The 17,619-nt window shown below is 45.0% G+C and overlaps 2 protein-coding genes across 4 annotated transcripts in view; both read right to left on the bottom strand.

Moving 5' to 3' along the window:
- The window catches only part of LOC134480540 (uncharacterized), a 95,014-nt gene that overhangs the window by 48,421 nt on the left and 28,974 nt on the right, over positions 1-17,619 (bottom strand). The window contains exon 1 of one of the 2 annotated variants that reach the window (XM_063268085.1): positions 6,783-7,209. The exons of the other annotated variant lie outside the window; for it this stretch is intronic. The gene's annotated coding sequence lies outside the window, so the exon portion shown is untranslated. Of the gene's footprint in view, positions 1-6,782; positions 7,210-17,619 lie in introns of those variants that run through there. 2 annotated transcript variants of the gene reach the window in all.
- Positions 1-17,619, bottom strand: part of LOC134480544 (uncharacterized) — a 49,531-nt gene that overhangs the window by 15,760 nt on the left and 16,152 nt on the right. The gene's annotated exons all lie outside the window — the stretch shown is intronic.

The raw sequence follows: 17,619 nt of genomic DNA, 5'->3' as shown, positions 1-17,619 counted from the left end.
ATCTGACTCATACACCAGATGCTGGGCCTCAGCCTGTGCATGGTCATAGTCCTGAGGGAGGATCCAATGGTGAATCTCATCCTAATCCAGTTTCCCATCCGTGTTCAGATCTGGGAAATCATTGAACTGCTCCCCAGACAAAACCCAGTCGGTCTCAGGGCAATTGTGCTCGTGAGAAAAAGATGTCCACAATGTACTCATCCTAGTCCACAAAACCATCCCCGTTCTTGTCGATATTCTCCAGCATTTCCAGAACTACAATCTCCTTCATATGTTCTAAATCCTCTTAGTGCAGAAAAGCAATGAACCCGTCCTGAGTAGCTGTCAGGTCACCGTCAAGGCCTTAAACCTCCTCTCATCTCGTGGAGGCAACTTTTTACAGTTGTGATGATCCGAGCTATCTTGGAATTCAGCAAGGTTTCCCAGGTTGTAGCCATAGGTAGCCTGCTTGTATTCTTCCCAGGAGATTTTTCATCTATGTCCCTATCATAATCCTTCCAGAGTTTAGCCACATTTTGGTTGATGTATCTTTTCTGTACCTGTTTCATCCAAACTTTCAGGTCTTCAGTAGTAACAAGGCTGCCTTCATCACTGTCAATTGGATGAACAATTTTCCCCAGCCTCCCTGCTCTCGTCCAGGATTAGCTATCAAAGGTCTTGGAGTCCTCCTTGCCCAGGAAGACCTCATAATCGTACAGGAAGCTGTGCTTATTCTCTGGTGGCCACTCGCCCTGCTCTGAATCAGGACAAACCATGTGCTCCTTGCTCATCATGCTCTTGGCATGAACGCCAGGACCAGTGCCAGCAGCAGCCCATGGAGAGTCCCAGGCTGACACCATGCACCACAGTCGAGATCAAAGGGAGGCAGCAGGGAAGTAGGGGCTCAGAGCAGCTTATCTGCTGTCCCTTCCCCAGAGAGTGCTTTTGTTACATTTCGAATGTTATCCATTTTCCTGGTTTCCACAAAACCCCTTATAAAACCCCCTCCCCCTTCTACTGTGAGGGTGTTACCACACCCACCCAAACACCCAGGCCTATCTGCCTCCCTGTTCTGGTTTCCTCTACACTGGGGCATCAAGTCTTGACAAGACCAAGGGCTTCTCCTCCCATTTGTGCCCAAGAAGGCCATCCTCTTCTACATATGCAGCTGTAGCCATGGGTCTGTCCATGTGTACTCTTTGGATGGTGGTTTCGGTCCTGGGAGCTCTGGGTGTTTCTTAGTGTTGTTCTTATGGGACTGTAAACCCCTTCAACTCCCTCAATCCTTTCTCTTACTCCTCCATTGGGGACCCTGCTCTCAGCTGAATGGTTGGCTGCAAGTATCTGCCTCTGTATTTGTCATGCTCTTTACCCCACTCTTTTGAGCAGATCACCACAGAGCAACGAAGATGTATTGTCTTGTCCTGATGATGTACAGACAAATAGATGATTTCTTAATTCTTATGATGGTTCTATAAGAATTCCTAAAATTAGATTAGTAATTTTAAGCTCCTTTATAATGGGACAGCTATTATGTTTTCTCTGGTAATCAAAATTGCATTGAGAACTCTTCCTTCTTAAACTTTCACGAGTGAATTGCTTCTGCAATACCAAGCAGGCATCTACAAATTAGAACCCATTCTAAGAGGGTATAAACCAATTAACAAAAGTTCATTAAAAGAGAACTAATGATTTACTATAGGTGCAAGGACTGAACGTAAATAATTGACTGGATTTGCCTATAGGCAATTTCACTTATTCTTTTCTCATAAAAATTACAGCTTTTAACTCTCCATGAACATGCAGAGCCAGTGACAGATGGTGACGGTTTATCCTGATGATTACTCTTCATGGATATGCATGTAAACATTCTCTGTCGTAAACTGATTATCCAACTTATGATTTGAATTCCTGTGCAAACTTGTGGTGAACTTTTCACCATGTGATGCTGTGTTCAGAAAGATATACAAATGCTGAGGACAAAGAGAGAGAAAGCTTTTTAGACAGAACTGAACTGAAGAGAACAGAACTCAAGAAGAACTTAGAAGTAAAGGCATAGCGTTGAGAGTAAGGCATTGAGAGTAAGGAAATTATTGTGTCATAAGAGCAAGAGGAAAGGAGATAAGAAGAAGAGAGCAAGGAGAACCTTATAAGTCAAACTTTATGGAGGCAAACCTTTGTAGAAATTCTAGGAAAACGGAAGAACTTATAAATAAAGGTTAAAATCACTACTCTTCAGTCTTCAGCCTGGCTCACTGGCTAGCCTGTGCTCTTCAGTCAGGCTCACTGGCTAGCCTGTGCTCTTCAGTCAGGCTCACTGTCTAGCCTGTGCTCTTCAGCCTGGCTCACTAGCTAGCCTCTGCTCTTCAGTCAGACTCACTGTCTAGCCTGTGCTCTTCAGCCTGGCTCACTGGCTAGCCTCTGCTCTTCAGTCAGACTCACTGGCTAGCCTCTGCTCTTCAGTCTGGGTCACTGGCTAGCCTCTGCTCTTCAGCCTGGCTCACTGGCTAACCTGTGCTCTTCAGTCAGGCTCACTGTCTACCCTGTGCTCTTCAGTCAGGTTCCCTGGCTAGCCTCTGCTCTTCAGTCAGGCTCACTGGCTAGCCTCTGCTCTTCAGTTAGGCTCACTGACTAGCCTCTGCTCTTCAGTCAGGCTCACTGGCTAGCCTCTGCTCTTCAGCCTGGCTCACTGGCTAGCCTCTGCTCTTCAGTCAGACTCACAGGCTAGCCTGTGCTCTTCAGCCTGACTCACTGCCTAGACCCTGCTTTTCAGCTGGGCTCACTGGCTAGCCTCTGCTCTTCAGTCAGGCTCACTGGCTAGCCTCTGCTCTTCAGCTAGGCTCACTGGCTAGCCTGTGCTCTTCAGCCTGGCTCACTGGCTAGCCTCTGCTCTTCAGTCAGGGTCACTGGCTAGCCTCTGCTCTTCAGTCAGGGTCACTGGCTAGCCTCTGCTCTTCAGCCTGGCTCACTGGCTAACCTGTGCTCTTCAGTCAGGCTCACTGTCTACCCTGTGCTCTTCAGTCAGGTTCCCTGGCTAGCCTCTGCTCTTCAGTCAGGCTCACTGGCTAGCCTCTGCTCTTCAGTTAGGCTCACTGACTAGCCTCTGCTCTTCAGTCAGGCTCACTGGCTAGCCTCTTCTCTTCAGCCTGGCTCACTGGCTAGCCTCTGCTCTTCAGTCAGACTCACAGGCTAGCCTGTGCTCTTCAGCCTGACTCACTGCCTAGACCCTGCTTTTCAGCTGGGCTCACTGTCTAGCCTCTGCTCTTCAGTCAGGCTCACTGGCTAGCCTCTGCTCTTCAGCTAGGCTCACTGGCTAGCCTCTGCTCTTCAGCTTGGCTCACTGTCTACCCTCTGCTCTTCAGTCAGGTTCACTGTCTAGCCTCTGCTATTCAGTTAGGCTCACTGGCTAGACTCTGCTTCTCAGCTGGGCTCACTGGCCTATGGGGCCCTAGCACATCGCTTAACCATCTGCTCATGACTGCCTGACCACACTGACCACCTGACCGGTCGCCCTGACTTCTTAAAGTCATTCTCTAGAAAGAGCACAAGAAACCAAAGAGAAACACCACAGCAAACTTTTCCCATTGGCTCTGCTTTAACCTTAAGTGCTTTCATTATTTCTTTAAAAGAGTGAAATATAATTTCGGCTATTCATATGGCCAAGAGAGCTGTGCAGTAGTCATTGCTTTAGGGAATTTGGTGCTAAATCAAAAGATTCCTTTATTCTATTACAATGTTATCTGTATGCTGTAAGATGTATGTTTGAAAACACAACACCAAATTCCTAAAATCTAGATGTTTTAAGACATCAGCTCATGGAGAAACATAACTGCTTCCTATCTAGACTGGGCTTTTTTGCTATACTGCAGGTATAATCAATTTTCCACACTACTTCCATGATTTTCAAGAATGATTAAGAGAAAAATAAGTTGAACATAATGGCAGAAAGGGGGTTCTGTCAAGTTGTCTTATGTGGGACAAGATACCAAAGTATGATGGTAAACGTAAAACCACCTGTTCCCAAAACTAACAGAACTTACAGAAAATACATACTTTCTTATTCCTCCTCCCCGATGGTGAGTGATTTATTGAGCACCTACTACGATCCTAGCACTGTGCATCTAAGTGTGTAATGGTGAATAAAAAACTTAATAAAAAGCCTCATTAAGGAATAAAGAAAAATCAAACATAACTTTGAAACTCAGAATTCAATATAAGCAAAACCACCACCATTTCTTCAACTGGTGATTTCTGAAAACTTCATCATTTTTTCCATGGGCTTCTATAGTAATGATACTGAGTCTTGATTTGGTAAATCACAAAAAGCAAGTCACACTTCTTTCTTGGCTCCCACAACTGTCAAAGGGAACAACACTGTTGCTGTCCATTGTGCTTCCCTATCAATCCTGCTATGGATGGTAATGAATTCCAGTCTTTTCAATGTGAAAACAGGCCACCACTTGAGGGCAAAGGTTATTAAAATTACCCAAACCAGTATATTCTCTAAAATTTTCACATAGCATTTTACTGATATCACAATGTAAATTCACCACAAATATTTAACCAATGAAAATATTGAATAGCTCTGCAAATAGGAGCGATAATCATATATACTTGAAAACAACTATCATGGAAACAAACGACGTAATAGGAGAAAAGTTACATCACTTAAAGGTACAGAAGCAGCAAAAAAGACACTACATTTCTTGGTTTGAATGTTAGGTGATACACTTGATCTCTAAAGACAGGCAATGTACTTGATCTTTAAGCCCTTCAACTGTGCCCTGTCCACATAGAAACTGCAGTAGATGACAATCTTTTGTAAGATTTATTTATTTATATGTCAGACTGTAGAGAACATGCCAGACACAAAGTGGTTGTTTACCAGGCTATGACCACCATTAAAAAGGGTACTTCTCCCAACATATGGCTGGCCTCTTTGAAAGATCAAGAGTTCGCCCTAGATCATTTTTGTCACAGTCATGTGGAGTCATTTTATCCAGGGACGGGCAACTTTCCTCGAACTCGGACCAACCTAAGACACGGGGCCCGGTGGCGATAGGGTAACTCTATGACGGGTAAGGCCGAGTTTGGATGAGAACGACCTAAGACCGGAGCAATGACAAGATTGACGTGACACCCAGATCTAGACCAGTCATTTTATTAAACAAAAAAGGGGGAGATGTAGAGAGCGGCGCGGTGAAACAAAGATGGCGCCGACATCCAGCCTTGTCTGGATATAAACGACTTACTGCGCATGTGCAGGCTTGTCCCCTTGCTAGGGCTCACTCTAGTGGTGAACAGCGGTACTGCACATGTGCGGTTTATTCACCAGGTGTTAGTTGACCGTTAATATGCTAATGAGGTGATTCATTCTCCCCCAAGCCCTGGAGGACAAGTAGTGGGGTGATCCAAGCCCCACCAATCCCTGAGAGATAATTAGCATACTGCTGTCTATATAAGCCGATCGATTTTGCTGCTCGGGGTCCCTGTTCAGAAGAGCTGTAACCCTGAGAAGAGCTGTAACACTAAGAAGAGCTGTAACACTGAGAAGAGCTGTAACACTAAGAAGAGCTGTAACACAGTAAAGGCTTGCTCGCAGAAGAATCCTGTTGCCGCGCGTCGTTCTTGCTGGCGGGACATTGGGCACGCGACATCAGATAATGCAGCTGTCTTCAGACACACCAGAAGGGGGCATCAGTACTCATTACAGATGATTGTGAGCCACCATGTGGTTGCTGGCATTTGAACTTAGGACCTCTGGAAGAACACTTGGTGTTCTTACCCACTGAGCCATCTCTCCAGCCCTCACAATGGCCTCTTACACAGCATCACAGTTGTCTATTTCACTAGATCGCTCCAGGATGATAACAGAGAAACTTTCACAGTTCCTGAGCACTTCTGAGTTCAAACACCACCAGTGCCCACTCTGTGCTGTTGGCACATTCTGACCTGTCTCCTAAGGGTTGTCAGCCACAAAAGGGACTGGTTAGCCCCAGACAGCATTCACTGCCCAATCCTAAAAACACCCTCGATTCTGAAAAAGCCACATTCCATGCTTGCTCCATATTTGAGGAAGCCAAATGTTGATCTGGCTCAAGGCTCTTCTTTTCTTAGCTCATCAACTTTCTTTTTCCACTTCTTGTCACAAGAAGTATTTTTTTTTTTATGCTGCAACTACACTGCAATGAGTGAAGGAAACCACCATCAACTCTGGGTGCCACCTCTTGAAATTTAAAATTCACAAAACAATTCATGGCTTTCTAATCAGCACCATGGAAAATAAACAAAAACAAGCAAAACCATTCCAAAGGAACTTGCTGATCTGGAGGCCTGCTCATAGCAGGTAGGAAAGAATTAAATTATGCAGAACTGTAATCTCTCAGAGCTTTGGAGGATAAAAAAGAGGATATCTCTGTTTATGTTCCCTTTCTCCAAGTAATTGAAGGAGGGTATTTTACATCCTCCAAATACAATCTCTTGCAAGGGGCAACCAATTTCAAAGTAGATCAGAAGAAATCTATTAAATAATACATTCATTGCCTGAGGTTTTAAGAAAATATTTTCCCACGATCCCAGTCCTTTAACAGCACACTCCAGATTACCTCTCCACTCTTTCCCCATGCAATGGGCTTTCCAATCCCTACTTCAGCTCTCCATACATCCCTGAACCCTCCCTTCCCCTACCCAATGGGCTCACTTTGCATTGCCTCCTTCTGCCACTGCTTTCCCAGGACAGGGGGAAGGGGGGCGGGAGGGCAGGGCCAGAACCAGCCAAGGAGGGACGAGGGTCTCCTACCTACCTTGATTCTGCTGCTTTGGCGGTGCAGCCCGCCCTGCTTGCTGCTTGCTGTCCCTGGGGACCAGACGGAGGTCCGGCTAGGGGTCCGGGCAAGCACCACGCCTCGAGGTCCCCTGGCAGGGCTGGCCTGGGCTTCTTCCCTGGACACTGCAAGGGTGGAGTCGCCATTGGAAACCCCGCCGCTGTCATAGCGCGCCTGCCCCAGGCGGAGCTGACCCCCAATGCCGTTACCGCCCCCGTCTCTGGTCTCTTCTTCTGCTTTTTCTTTTCTTTTTTTCTTTCTCTTTTTGTTCGCGACGTGGCGCCTGCGAAGAGCTCGTCTCCAGGAAGGAGGACATCTTGCAGGCAGAATCACCTCTTGGCCCTACCGGGGTCGGAGAGGGAGAGAGAGGAGTCAGCTTGGGCCTCGGCGCCCAGGCTGCCGGCACCTGTGGAAGGAAAACTCGCCCAGGAACACGCGCTGCTGCCAGCGCCAAATATAACGCGGGCGCCCCGTCCCCTCAGGCCCCGCGCTCACCCACGAGCTCCGCGTGCCCTGAGGCCCGGCTCAGGCGCGGTCGAACGGCAGAGTGGGAAGGACACGTGTGCCCACTCCGTGGGGCAGACAACAGGGCGAGGCACGACACCGCGAGGCCTGTAGTGCGGAGCTCCAGGCTCCATCCAGGCGGGTCAGTCCCCTCTCAGGGCTCTGAGGAGGCGCAGGGCGGCTTCTGCGGCCCCCAGGCCCAGCGTGACCTAACTGTGGCCATTGCCTCCGGAGCTTCCAGCTGCCCCAGGCTCGAGGCTTGGGTGGGCGATTGTGGTTGCCACTCTCCTAGGCCGGCTCAGCAGGGCGCAAGCCACCACCTGCTGTCCTCACCTGAAGGCATCCTGACCTGGCTGTGAGCCCACATCCAGCAGGCGAGCCTCAGGGAACCGGGCCATGGTCTTGGCTCTGCACCTTGTTGCCAGCCCCTCACACATATGGCAGCATCACACATATGGCTCCTTCTACCAACCGCCACCAATTACCATTTGGACATTCCATCACAGTGTTCTCAAGAAGAAAGATGCAAACAAACACAAAAAGAATGAAATTTAAAATCTTTTTTATCAGGCTGGAGAGATGGCTTGGTGGTTAAGAGCGCTGCTTCTCCATTGCTCCCAAGTTCAATTCCCAGCAACCACATGGTGACCCACAACTATCTGTAGTGGGACCCAATGCCCTCTTCTGTCTGAAGCTCTCTTCTGACAGGCAGGCACACTCGCAAACAGAGTGCTCATGTACATAAATAAATAAATCTTTAAAAATAAAACCTTCTAATCAGTTAATGTATCTACATCTAGAAGCTAGAAAAGGGTCACAGCAATATTAAAAATAATTCAGAAATGGTAAAGGGATGTACGAGAGTCACAAAATTCACTGGGCAAGATGGTGTATGCCTGGAATCCCAAAACTCACAAGGCTGAGGTAGGTGGATTGCCTTGAGTTCAAGGCTAGACTAAAGTGTGAGACCTTGTATTAGAAAACAAAACAATTGGGGAGGGGATGGAGAGAGAGACAGAGAGACAGAGAAAGACGGAGAGGGAGACAGAGACAGAGAGCCAGCGCCAGAGAGAGACAGAGACAGAGAGAGAGAGAGAGAGACCTCGACATCATTTCTTGCACTGATGACAAGCTACTGAAGAATGTGAATGTCTCCTACCAAACACTGAGATAATGCCAATGATAGAATGGGTTTCTTATTAAGATATCATAAAATGTAGATGGAAAAGAAAAGGAATGTATAATAAATAAAAGTGAAATCCTAAATTTGGAAAACCTAAATTTAGAAGACTGTAGAAGTTTAAGTCATAGGGGAGGGGATGAGACGATATGGGGGAGAGAATAATCAGAATAAATTATATATGTGTATGAAAATGTTAACTAAGAGCAATCAATGAAAAGAGAAAAGCAGGTTTATTTTATGATGAAATTGAGTTCCCATATGACACTATATAACATTTTGGATTATATGAATTATCTGCAATAAAAAATCAATTGTTATTAAAGATGTGGTTGTGTTCATATTAATTTTAAGTGTTTTAAATTCTTTTTTTATTTGCTTATTCATTGATTGATTTTTTTAAGATAGGGTTTTCCTATGTAGACCAGGTTGACTCAAAAAAGAGATGCACCTGCCTATGCCTCCAAAGAGTTAGGATCAAAAGTATTTGCACACACATGAAATTTACATTCTTAAAGTGATAAAAAATTACAGCTATCAACTTGGTACAATTATTGAACAGTGATCAAGTGAATAGAAATATCAGAAACACATGTAAGGCATTAGGTTACTGTTATTTAAAGGATCTTGAGCAGCATATATAATTCAAATCATCCAGGAGATACATTGTGAAAAAACACATGAAACTGGGTAAAGATGATTTAAATTTTTTTAATCTATTAAAAATTTTAAAGTGCATTCGATATGAAAGCTCTAGGTGATATACTTCACACTTTTGCTTATATACCATCTTCAATTTTATGTGCATTCTGCAAATACTGTCCATGTTTATTCAGGCTCTTATTATTTCCCCATGACTGATAACATTCACAGAAATCATATTGAGCAAAATGTATATGTTGACGAATAATAGAATTGTATTCTACACAGTACAGCATAGAAATATGTATACATAACTTCTCATATGTGTGTATATACATATGTAGATGGCTCAAGAAAATGAGTATCACTTTATCATTGTGGTATTATTGTCATCAAAATTCTCAGAACATTGAAATGGCATCAAATAGTGACCAGATCGGCAAAAAAATCCACAAAATAAACTCTTACAAAGAATCTAAAGATACTGCCAAAAGATGCAAAAATATTAAAGTCTCAATGAAATATAAAGTCCAGATGAAATTCTGTATAATATTTTCTCAACACTAGGATAATGTATTTTTGTACAACTATCAATAAAAGGCCTGAATTTTGAAGAATTCAAAAGTAGTGCAGTATAATTATGCAGTGGTCAATACTGTTGCATACCATTTTACATAACTGCAAACACTCTTGTTCTTTTGATCCGTGTTCTAGCGACGAACTCAGATAGATTCATGGGGAACCATTGCATTGTAGACTTGAACTGGATTAATTTGGGGGTGAGTGAGTCATATTTTGGTAACGTTGCTTTAAAAATAAACCGTTGGATATTAGTACAGCAAGAAATTCTCCCTGAAGGAAAAACCAGACACCAAGAACCTAGACCACTGCTGTCCTGGAGAAATTTCTAGATGATAGAAATATTCTATATCTGCTGTGTTTCTGGCTATGGATTCTGGCTGGCTGTTTGCCTCCTGGTTTGCCTGCTGTGACTAAAGAGGCAGATTTTAGTTCTAAGTTTAGTTCATCTCAAATAGCCATGTGTGACCAGTGGGTGCCATTTGAACAGTGTAGCCACAGAAAACTGAAGCAGTGTAACCAAAGACTCACCTAGGAGTCAGTTGACCTCCTAGAAGGTGACTTGGGAAAATGTTGGCAATGATAGCCTCTTGGGGAGCTCACCTTCACTAAAAGCAAACTGTGAATCCTTACTCTTCTGCAATAGTCATAATGTAACTGGTCTCACACCCACCCCAACCCTCACCAAAGACACTTGAGAGGGAGCTGAACCCACCGTGTGCTTTAGATTTCAGTGTAGAAAGCACTTCCTTCAAAGTGGAGCAGACTGAGATTGCCAAGTCCTTTGCGAGGCTCCAGGGACTTGGGCCTGACTTGGGTGAGGAGGAAATGAAGAATGACATTGGACACACATACATGGGGAAGGCTGGGTCCGTGGGCTGGAGAAAATGCAGCATCCCAGAAGCTCAGCATGTTTATTATATAGAGCTGGCCAGGAAGCAGGGCTGTTGCACAGGGAAGCAAGGAGGTGGGCATTACATGCAGATAAAAAAGGATGGGAGGACTATGCATATGTAACTGACAAGGGGCAGATTTAGCAAATCTCAGTAGGAGCTGTCTCTGCAGGGAGCAGTCTTCAGGATGTAAATATCCAAATGGGGCCAGGGAGAAAGGTAGAGTAGACTTTTTCTACACACTATCAATGCCATCCTGAGAAGGCGTTGTCATGTCTCTGAGCCTCAAGGGGCATGGGGGCCTTTGCCTTTTCCCCATGGATAAATGGCTTTGGGTCCAAGGCATGGTCATATCATGTTTACAGCACACATGCACTTAGGGCTGTACTTCCTCAGGTCTTCCTCTGCTCCCACAGTGAGATCTCAAAAGAAAAACAGAAACCAAACAAAGAAAAAATGTGCTCAGTGAACTGGTTAATTCCCTTAACTGTACAGATCCAGTGTCCTAAGTCTAGGACTTCCTCTAAGGCTACAGAAAATCCTGTGGACCTAAAATAAGCAAAAAACAAACAAACAAACAAAAAGAAAACCAAAAAAAAAAAAACAAACAAAGACCCTTGTGTCCCCCCCAAAATGAATGGGAGAAAAAATTATTAAGGTTTTCATAAAAATTGTTTAAGAAAAACACACGGATATTTACTTAATAGAGTTAGTGGGCTGAGATGTGAGGCCCACTCACATCATGCAGCATTTGGAAGTCTCAGACAACTTAACAGAAGAGGACTCCTAAATATTCTTTGTGACCACTCTCCACATACTACTCACAGCTTAATACTAACCTTCATAATTGAGTTGGGGACAGTATTCACCATAGCAGATAATTGAAGCATTAGTGCACACAGACACAGACACAGGCACACACACACTCATACACACACTCACACACACACAAAACACACACACTCACACGCATACACACACACTCACACTTGCATACACACTCACACACATACACACACATACACACAGACACTCACACACACAGGTACACACACATACACACACACTCACACATACACATAAAACACACACAAAACACATACAAAACACACACACTCAGTAGCACACACAAGAGAAATGCATATTCTATGAAGTTTCTTGGCATATTTTTATTTGTAATCCTCAATGCTTTAGTATGCTTGGTTTTGCTTAAAGGGGGGAAAAGTCAGGCTTCATTTTCCCCGTTTTGAAATGACAGATATCTGTGTGTTAAACATACTCTCATGGCTGTCCAGGCTGCCTCGGCCTATTTGACAGCATTCAGGTCACCTTGGTCAGGACAGTAGTTGCTCTTCTTATTGGCAACTGGTTTGCATCACAAGAGTTTTTCACATCCTTACCAATATTAGAAGTTTGGTGACACAAGCAGCTTGACAAACAGTAAAATTATTGTGGTTTTTCCTTCCTGGAGGACATTAAAATTTACATGTTTTGCATATGGCTTTTTTTCTTAGCATTTAGTCCTGCTTTAGTGTTGTTCAAATGTGGCCATGCAGCCAGCATCCCTTTGATCCAGGCTCTCAGCACCCCATTCCCGTCACTGATCTGATGCATGCTTGGTCCCAGAGATGGACAGCAGAGGGACTTGACACACAGCATCCCCTCTGCATCACTGCTTTGTTTTTTGTAAATTCTTTACAATGGCTATTTCTTGATTTATTATTCCTACGAACATGACTTTTCTTGACATTTTGAGATAGGATCTTATTATGCAGCCCAGGCTGGCCTTGATTTCCCAATTCTCTGGCCTTAGTCTTCCACCATTCCCTGATTCTCAGTTTGTTACTAGAGGTAGCTGTATGGCCCCATTTCCAAATCAAATGTTCTTCTGGCTTTATTACTTTGCCCTTTCCACAGACTTTTATTAATTATGCAATGTAGATGGTGTTTAATGTTTAAATACTAGATATATTAACTCACCAGTCCCCAAGACAACTCTGTGAGTTAAACACTCATTATCATCCTCACTGTGCAGATAAGGGAATTGAGTCACACAAGGTAAAATAACTTCTCCACAGTTGAACATCTAACGGGTGTGAGAGCCAAGCTTTGAGTCCAACTACAAAGTAGATTGGCCTATAATGTGTCTGCTGCTGCTGTATATTCAAATGGTAAATATTGTACCCTAAGGTCTGGTTGCTCCAAGACAAGGAGATCCTCATGTATACCAGATTTTTTTTTTGCCTCCTAAGTTATCCCTGATTGGTTAATAAAATCCCTACAACATGGGCTGGGCAGAAGAGAAGGGACAGAGCAAAGTTTCCCTGTGCCTGGGGGCTCAGGCAGGGTCCACGAGGAGAAGGAAAGGACATGGGAGGAGAAGGAAGGAGACACCACCCCATAGGGTAGGTGGATCGTGAGTGTATTGATATGAGGGCCAGTCTGTCAGAACAGGAGTGGCCCAGGCAGAGCATGGCAAGCAATACCTCAGGGTTATTGACAGGGAAGCAGAAAAAGTAGCACAGAGGGTTGCTGTCTGCCCAGTTCTAGTACTTTAAAGCTTATTATAAATCTAAAAGTTTTGTGTCTTTTATTTGGGAACTAAATGATCTACGGTGGGGTAGAAACCCCCTAATAATATTTACTGTAGCAATGCCACTCAATTATTGTGGTATTTTAAATATAACACACATTGAATTTTGCAATTCAGATGCAAGGTTTTGTATATTTCCAATGTGACTGTACACCTGAGGTCATGTGTAGGTATAGAGACATAACATGGCAGAAATACCTAGAACATTTTAAGGTCACCACACCGACCAAATGAAAGCCACAGGCTATACAGACTATGATGGATGAGGAGAAGGCTTAGTGCTCTCTGGAGTCCCCTTCCCTAGTCTTGGGATAAGACTTCCAGTAAGCCAAGACCATATTCCTCTTTCATTTCTCAAGGAGCCAAGGGTAGACCCAGATATATGATTTATTGCCTGCAGGGTTTTTTTTTCTGCAAGCGCTGCCCTGTTTGAGGACTTGTCAAGCATAAGCACTGTCAGAGGAAGGCCAGCATATGAATTCTGTATAACTCTGCTCTGACAGCATGTAGCACAATCCTATCAAGTACTAGAAGCCTTGCTGGAAAGATGAATCAACCTCTAGGATCAAAAGGAAGCAACCCGAGGGCCACATGGCTGTAAATCATGTCTGAAACCATAGCCCATTATGGAAGTTCATCCTTGGATATTATGTCAAACAGCGTTAGCATCCAAAAGAAACACAAAATTGAAATGGCAAGGTTACGGGTAATGACCCCATCGCAAGGATATCTGAGTCATGTGGAAAGATCCCAGTGCAAAGACATCTAGCAAAGATACTGAAAGAGTGTACCCCAAAACGGGGAGCCCCGTCTCTCGCTCCGATCGCGGGCTGGGGTGCCGCCAGGAATCACGAGTAGCCATTCTTGATGTAACAGCAAGAGGTAGCTTTAATTAACGAGATCCCGGGTCTTAGCGGGATCCCGGGTCAACACGTATCTCACACAGGAGACAGAGGAATCGACCCCGAGCCTCCAAACTCGGGGGTTTATATAGGGGAGGTTAGGGGCATTCACGCGGTTACACATGATTGGTCAATACAAATGGTGCACAGTTACTTTCGGCGCGAAATTACATCAGCAAGGAGTACGTGCTCTCTAGCAGCTCGGCAGACAGGTAGGGTGGCTCATCTCACTCAGGGGGGTGAAGGAAGGGGAGGGGGTGGCTACTCATGGTCAATGTCCTTGGGGCTGATAGCTGGTTTGGCAAGTCCTATCTCTGGCTCTCCCTCAGGCACGTCCGGCCCTGAACATCTGGACTCTGACAATGAGTAACCTTTTTAAAACTCTAGTTCTACATTCCCTTCTCCTTTTTTGTTAATAGTTCTAATCTTAGAACTTCATGGAGAACTCAGCTTCATCTAGCATAACAGCTTGGTATTGTTGTCTTAACATGAGGATTCTAATCTGGACACTATCTAAGCCTATACACCAAGGTCATGACTAGCTTTTAGAACTTCTAAGCTTATACAGACTGTGATCCCTGAGGCACGGTCCCAAGAAGTATTAAGAGTACTAACATATACAATGTTACATCATTTGTAATGGAAATCAAGCCTATCCCACACCTATTTTGATAGAACCCAGGACAAACATGACTGAATTACCCTCTAGGCCCCAGCTCTCAGCCCCAACAGCTAGTACACGACTGGTGAGGGCTGAGAATTGACAGCTGTCAGGGTGGTCAGCAGCACCAGGTATGGTCCTTTCCAGCGAGGCTCGAGTGTCTGGGCTCAGTGTAGCTGCAGTCTCCAACCTGGAACTGATGGGATGTCTCAGGGGTCTCCGGGGCATAGGCTGCTGTCAGCTGTGAGCAGATTTCTTTCTGTATCACCTGTAGGTCTTTTAGCATTGCACACAAATTATTATTACTATGGCACTATGACGTGTTGGTTCAGTAACATCATCTAAAACAGTCAGGGGGGCTGAGGCCCCATATAAGATCTCAAAGGGGGTAAGGCTGAATCTGGAAGGGGTATTTCTTGCTCTGAAGAGAGCAAGAGGGAAGGAGTGTCACCCTGTCTGCGCCAGTCTCCATGGTTAATTTAATTTCGACAGGGTCTCTTTTAGAGTTTTATTTATTTACTCTACCTGTCCTGAACTTTGAGGTCTGTAGATACAATGTAATTTCCAATCGACCTCTAAATACTTGGCCACACCCTGGCTTACCTTGGCAACGAAAATAGGGCTGTTGTCTGACCAGATTACCTTGGGTACTCCAGACTGGGGTAAGATTTCTTCCAGTATCTTCTTGATGACTATCGAGGCCGTCTCTTGCAGTTGTTGGCTTCACCAGGGCATCCAAGAGATGGTAAAGGCATCTGAAGTGCTGATGTGCTGGGGGGTAGAAGTTCAGCCATCCCAGATGACATCGTGTTGTCCACCATGGCAGCACCCACTTGTCTCTGACCTTCATTCAGGAAGAGAACTGTTCCCGTCTGTGAACAAGGTCCTCAGCTTTCAGCAGGGGTCAATCAGCCAGTTGCAGAGGTCTTTCCTCCACCCATGGGCTTCTGTCAGTGCTTGACACTCGTCCTGTGGTGGCTCCAGGTCTGGATAGGGCAGCAATGTGACCAGATTGTCCCCAACTGTTAGAGAACCTAGTCCATGGCAGCTGACCAGTGGTCCCATCTTTTGGGACACTCTATTTAAAGGCAAAACATCAGCCACTCTATTACAGTTTAAGTCCTGGATTGGGTGATAATTGCCAGTGCCCGGCTGGCAGGAACGGTGTGCTCCAAGCAGAACAGCGCTAAGCCACACACCTCCCAGCATCAGGTACTGGTGCACTGAGACAGGTCTTAAGCTCCACATTCACAGTCTGTAGATATGCATACACATGGCCTCACCCAGCGATTTCAGCCCACGCAAGCCAATTTGGAGAACAATTTTCTCCTGAGCAAGGGATCGGGGCAGTCATGGATGACCATGAGTTAGTGGGTGGGTTACCCGGCCCACACCATGTCCACTGTTCTTCGGGCAGTCCATAAGTATTGTTCGTTGCCAGTAGCCCCTTGCACTCAAGGTCTTTGGATATTGGCCCACTGGGGGGCATAGGAGCACAGAGCATTGGGTCCCTGTCCAGCACTCTAGGACCAAGAAGCTCTCCAGTGGCCCCTCTTGTTCTTTCTTGGGCAGTCCCTGCCCCAGTGTCCTTTTTCTTTGCATTAGGCACACTGATCTTTAGCCAGGAATTCTCTTCTGTTGCCAGGTACTATCTTCCTAGGTTCCCTAACTACTGTTGCCAGTATATGTTCCTCTCTCATCTTTTATCTCTCTTTAGCTCTCTAACTTCTTCTTCTTTTTGTCTCTTTTCTTCCCTAGCTTCCTGCTCTTTTTATCCTCTTTCTTTCTTTCTTTTTTTCAATCTCTCTGTCTGCACCTTCTTCTACAGCTATTTTTCTCTGCAACTTACAATAACTCTCTCAGTGACTTAGCTTAACCCTTCAAGTTTCTGTAACTTTCTCTTCATATCCTTTCCTTATCTTAGCCAGATTGGTGGGGCATTTTGCAGCCCCTCAGAGACCCATCCTTGGAGCCTGGCAGCAGACCTGGAGCACTCCCTACCTTCAGGCATCTGAAGAGAGCAGGCAGAAGTGAGGGCCTTCTATCCGTGTCTGGAACATTTTTTCTGGCCTCTAGTAGGATCCCGTCTTTCCTCAGTGGTAAAGAAAACCTGTAACAGTTACTAACAAGCATGAAGAGGGCAAACAGCATTTAGTCACACAGCTAAACCAGGAGGCCTTCTTGGACAAAAAGCCATTGTACAAATAAGCACAAGCTTTGTCTATGAAACGGAAAGGTGAGCAGAGAGGCAGCAGATCTGTTATCGACTATCTCTCTAGACTTAGATTTTTCCCTCAAGGAGTATAACCAAAGGATGGAGAGATGGTTAGAACCTGGGTGCTAGATGCCAGGTGGCTGACAAAAGAATCGTAACCAATTCACCTGGGGCTATCAGGACCTCAGTAGCAGCCCTTTACCAAACTGTCTCACTGGGTTTAAAGGCCCATGGAAAAGAAAACATTAATCCTGACCTTGGCCACCGCCTGATAAGGCAGGCTCCCTTTAAGAACTTCTCTAAATGAGTGCTCTCCTACTGTGAGCAAATGTCAGAAATTCCTTTCTTGTTCTTGTTTTCCTTATAGTCCTCTCCCACCTCGCTCTCAGCCTTTTCAGATAGTTCCTCCTGTAGCATTTCTAACACAGCCTCCCTCTCTCTCTCTCTCTCTCTCTCTCTCTCTCTCTCTCTCTCTTTCTCTCTCTCTCTTTTGATAGCCTGTTGACAGCATTTCTTTTAGGCAGCTACGCACTAAATGTCAAAACGGCTGAAACTCTGCCTTTAAGATTCCTTACTCCCAAGCAAAATTTAAATCTTTCTCTAGCTTATCTCAGCTGGCTGCGAGCACAAGCACAGATAAAACACTT

Source organism: Rattus norvegicus, chromosome 9 (assembly GCF_036323735.1).
Source record: "Rattus norvegicus strain BN/NHsdMcwi chromosome 9, GRCr8, whole genome shotgun sequence".
NCBI lineage: Eukaryota > Metazoa > Chordata > Mammalia > Rodentia > Muridae > Rattus > Rattus norvegicus.
Note: the sequence above shows the minus strand (reverse complement) of the source record. Positions and strands in the feature narration are given on the sequence as shown.